The sequence below is a fragment of the Babylonia areolata genome, chromosome 26 (assembly GCF_041734735.1).
Source record: "Babylonia areolata isolate BAREFJ2019XMU chromosome 26, ASM4173473v1, whole genome shotgun sequence".
NCBI classification, from domain to species: Eukaryota; Metazoa; Mollusca; class Gastropoda; order Neogastropoda; family Buccinidae; genus Babylonia; species Babylonia areolata.
The window spans coordinates 10,934,905-10,939,904 of NC_134901.1; the positions used below are offsets into that span (position 1 = coordinate 10,934,905).

At 49.8% G+C, this 5,000-nt stretch overlaps 1 protein-coding gene across 1 annotated transcript in view; it reads right to left on the minus strand.

Annotated features, from left to right (window-relative positions):
- LOC143300361 (GTP-binding protein REM 1-like) overlaps positions 1–1,116 on the minus strand; it is a 21,241-nt gene extending 20,125 nt beyond the window's left edge. Inside the window, exon 1 of the mRNA XM_076613971.1 lies at positions 847–1,116. The gene's annotated coding sequence lies outside the window, so the exon portion shown is untranslated. The remainder of the gene's footprint in view (positions 1–846) is intronic.
- Between the last annotated feature and the right edge of the window lie 3,884 nt (positions 1,117–5,000).

The following is a 5,000-nucleotide window of genomic DNA, read 5'->3' on the forward strand; positions in this document are numbered from 1 at the left end:
GTTTTGTTTTTCTATCATTTCGTTACGTCTATTTTGAGGGAAAGATGGAGACAGACACAGAAAGATAGAGAGAGAGAGAGAGAGGGAGGGAGAGACAGAGGGAGAGACAGACAGACAGGCAGACAGGCAGAGTGCTGTTGACACATATAGTGGAGAGTGAGACATATCATGGCCACACACACACACATACACATGGAGAGAGACAGACAGACAGACAGAGAGAGACAGAGAGAAGGGGTGGGGAAAGGGGGGGGGGGGGTCAGGGAAATCACAATAAGAATCAGTCATTCATCTATTATAAAGTCTTATACAAAAGATGAAGCGACGAATTATAATGACGAAGTATCAGAGAGAGAGAGAGAGACACACACACACACACAGAGACACACAGACAGACAGACAGACACACAGACAGACAGACAGAGAGAGACACACCCACAGACACACAGAGACTAAGACAGAGAGACAGAGAAAAAAAGCGACAGACAGATGGACAGACAGAGAGGGAAAGAGAGAAATATTGGATCAAACAGCAGCAGAAAACATATAACACATTCATAATATGGAAAAAAAAAAACCAACATTACATGTATTCACTTTGAATAATGCATCGTCATGAAGAAGAAAGAAAGAAAGAAAGAAAGAAGAACAAGGATAACAAGTTCAAGAATAAGAAGAAAAAGAACAAGAACTAAACAAGTTCCAGAACAAGAAGAAGAAGTTAAAGAACAAAAACAAGGAGGAGGAGAATAAGGAGAAGGAGAAAGAGAAGGAGAAGCAAAAGCAGAAGAAGAAGAAGAAGAAGAAGAAGCAGAAGACGATGATGAAGAAGAAGAAGAGCCGTACCTGACCCGGCACAGCCGTTCGGAAGAGGCCTCCTTGTCGTCCTGCTCGGCAGGGTCTGAAGCGTGCCTCTGCCTCCTGCCCCCTGCTCCCCTCAACGCCCGGGACGGCAGTGAGTTGGTCCGGGGCCTCCACTCCACGCCCTGAGCAGGGTCCGCCGGCCCGCCACTGGGAGGTCTCCCGCGGCAGGACGCCTTCTTCTTCAGGGAGCAGGAGCGGGAGCTGGGAGCCGAGGCCACCTCCCTGAGCGGTGACACGTGCAGGAACCTCTCCACCACCGACATGGTGCTTGTGATGGTTCTGCTGCTGCTGCTGGTGGTGGTGTTGGTTGTAGGAGGGTGGCTGTGGAGATCGGACCTCATTGATGGTGCTGGTCGTTTTGTCTGTTGCTTGGTTTGTTGGCTTCTTCTTCTGCTGCTTTTTTTTCCCCTGTTCACTTTATTGAGTGGTGGCTACGAAAAATAATCACTGGTGTCATTCACGTCTCTTTAAATTCTTTGTTGCTGAAAAGCCAGATGTGAATATTTTGAAGCAGTAAACTTTCCACTCAAACTGCTTGGATCACTTCAGCGCTAAATCTTTTCTTTAAAAAAAAAGATGAAGAAAAACTGGACTCTTCTTCTTCTTCTTCTTCCTGCTCCTCCCTTAAAACGATGTACTGAAGAGGTGCGCTGTTTTAGATGTGTATATTTCGTTGTTGTTGATTCGCTCTGGAGTTTTCAAAGTACACAAAATGAACGTCACATCCACAGCACATAGCCGTCCTGACCGGATCCTTGGGAACAACTGCTGTTCTCCTGTCGGCGACGTCAGTCCTGCAGCTGACTTTATTGATGGAGTACCAACCACGTGGTCTCTGCGTCAGCAGGCTTGCCGCAATGTCAGAGGTGTCACACACACACACACACACACACACACACACACACACACCCCTCCCGTCCTCTTAACGATCTTTCTCACGGTTCCTTCCCCGCTGTTTTGTGTGCTTGTGTTTGGCGTGCGTGCGTGCGTGCGTGCGTGCGTGTGTGTGTGTGTGTGTGTGTGTGTGTGTGTGTGTGTGTGTGTGTGTGTGCAGGTCTGCGCGCGCGCCGGGGTGCACGCCCGCACTTTGAAGCTAGTGGGAACTGATTGGACGAGACACACACGGGGTAATCCCAGCTGCGGGCCAATGCGGTGGAAGGGTTTATTTGCTCGCCAAGGGGTCTGTCTGACTCTTCATGCGTCACACGGGGAGGAGAGTACTCCTTTGTGCGTCACAACAAGCGATTGCTTCGCTGATCAATATATTATATATCCGCGCTCTTTTTGCTTCTTTCTCTCTGTCTCTCTGTCTCTCTCTGTTTCTCTCAGGGGAGGACGAGAGAGAGAGAGAGAGGCACAGAAATACAAAGCGAGAGAGAGAGGGGGGAGGGTTGGGGGGGGTGAGTTGGTAGGTGATGTTCACAGACATACATACATACATACAGACAGAGAGAACTATGTGGGGAAACCCATTACACTGCAGCATATTTGAGAGAGTGCCCACTTTCCGTGCGTCGCTCCCTTCCCGTGGCTGCTGGCGTCAGAGACTGGTGCACATCTGCCCCTGAGAGACAGACACACGTATGTTTGTTTGTTTTATGTTGTTGTTTGTTTGTTTGTTTGTTGGTTGGTTGGTTGTTGTTTTTCGTTGTTTTTTGCCTCATCACCTGCACTTTGCTAAGTGGAGTCATGGCCTGGAGGTAACGCGTCCGCCTAGGAAGCGAGAGAGAATCTGAGCGCGCTGGTTCGAATCACGGCTCAGCCGCCGATATTTTCTCCCCCCTGCACTAGACCTTGAGTGGTGGTCTGGACGCTAGTCATTCGGATGAGACGATAAACCGAGGTCCCGTGTGCAGCATGCACTTAGCGCACGTAAAAGAACCCACGGCAACAAAAAGGTTGTTCCTGGCAAAATTCTGTAGAAAAATCCACTTCGATAGGAAAAAACAAATAAAACTGCACGCAGGAAAAAAAACAACAACAAAAAACTGGCGCTGTAGTATAGCGACCCGCTCTCCCTGGGGAGAGCAGCCCGAATTTCACACAGAGAAATCTGTTGTGATAAAAAGAAATACAAATACAAATACCGTTCCAGTGGCATTACTCTCAAGACGCTCATTCCGAGTGCCCCATAAACAGCCACACCCGGATTGGTCTGTCATATACATCTGTGTTTGTACGTGATTTCCGATTTATGTTTGTACCTTTTTATGTAGTGCACCCACCCCCACCCCCACCCCCACCCCCACTGTTCAATATTCCTTGTGACCCCGGTACACTTGGTCATAAAGACATAGTATATTCTATTCTTTGCTAATCTAGCGTCCGAGTAGGTCGACAGGGAACCATCGCGGTTAGGTCGCCAGGAGGCCACTCACCAGAGGAGAGCCTGCACTGCTGCTGAGTCACTTCCATCGGTTGTGTTCAGAGGTGACTGTTCAAATCAAACGTTCATAGGACACCACCTGCTAAGCCCCCCACCCCCAACCCAACCTCACCCCCCCTCCGCCCCCCCCCCACCCCCCCGCCCCCCCAACTGACGACACTAACTGCTCAGTCGTGGAGCCAGACCGAGTGGGCGTGGCCCTCAGAGTGAACACCGCCACCACGTCCCTCAGCGACAGTCCCCCATGAAACTGCCGACACGGAAAAACAAAAACTCTCCTCCGCAGCAGATTCCGAAGAGGCTGGGTCACCCTGAACGGAGGCTACCAGGCACACCAGGATCCCATCAGGACACTGGAGAGGAGACACCAGACTACTATCTACCGCCTTCGCACAGTACACTGCGGCCTCCGAGCACACTTGAAGAGGATTGGAGTGGCAGCCACATCCCTATGTGATTGCGGCCAGGCTGACCAGACCCCATCCCATATTCTCCAAGACTGCCCCCTGTATGAGAAGATGCGGCAGCAGTCCTGGCCTGAGGATGCTGACCTCAACACCAAGCTCTGGGGGACGGCAGCCGATCTTCACCGGACGTCCGAGTTTGTGGCATCCCTCGGACTTCGACCCTGACTGCGTAGCTGTCGAACGCAAAAGAAAGAAAAGAAATGCCGACACGGAAGACTTTGACAGGACTCACCCCAAGCATGGAAGTAGAGGGTGTTGAAACTGAGATCACCATGAGAGCCGGTAGGTCCTGAAAACGCCACCAGAACGTGGGACACTTGTTTTTCATGTGTTGATGGTAAAGGTGGAGGATGTGTTGATGGAAAAGGTGGAGGATGTGTTGATGGTAAAGGTGGAAGATGTGTTGATGGTAAAGGTGGAAGATGTGTTGTATTGATGGTAAAGGTGGAAGATGTGTTGATGGTAAAGGTGGAGGATGTGTTGATGGTAAAGGTGGAGGATGTGTTGATGGTAAAGGTGGAAGATGTGTTGATGGTAAAGGTGGAGGATGTGTTGATGGTAAAGGTGGAAGATGTGTTGATGGTAAAGGTGGAGGATGTGTTGATGGTAAAGGTGGAAGATGTGTTGATGGTAAAGGTGGAGGATGTGTTGATGGTAAAGGTGGAAGATGTGATGATGGTAAAGGTGGAAGATGTGTTGATGGTAAAGGTGGAAGATGTGTTGATGGTAAAGGTCGAGGATGATTATGACGACGCTACCGCTGCCATGGAAGTCGATTTTTTATGTTCAGGACCACGTGACAAGACTGTAATCTACTCTTCATTTCACCTTCTTTCGGCCCTTGTAAGGAGTTAAGGACCGAAACACTTGACTGAGGGGGGCTTGTTCTCTGAAGACCTTGTATTGTCCACCTCTCCCTACAGTTTCTTTTATCATCACCTTCATCTCCCGCCGTCAACATGGCCCCCACAGATACAGACACTTAAAGTGTTGGTCAGGAACTTTGACGGGCGCAATAGCCGAGTGGTTAAAGCGTTGGACTTTCAATCTGAGGGTCCCGGGTTCGAATCTCGGTAACGGCGCCTGGTGGGTAAAGGGTGGAGATTTTTTCCGATCTCCCAGGTCAACATATGTGCAGACCTGCTTGTGCCTGAACCCCCTTCGTGTGTATACGCAAGCAGAAGATCAAATACGCACGTTAAAGATCCTGTAATCCATGTCAGCGTTCGGTGGGTTATGGAAACAAGAATATACCCAGCATGCACACTCCCGAAAACGGAGTA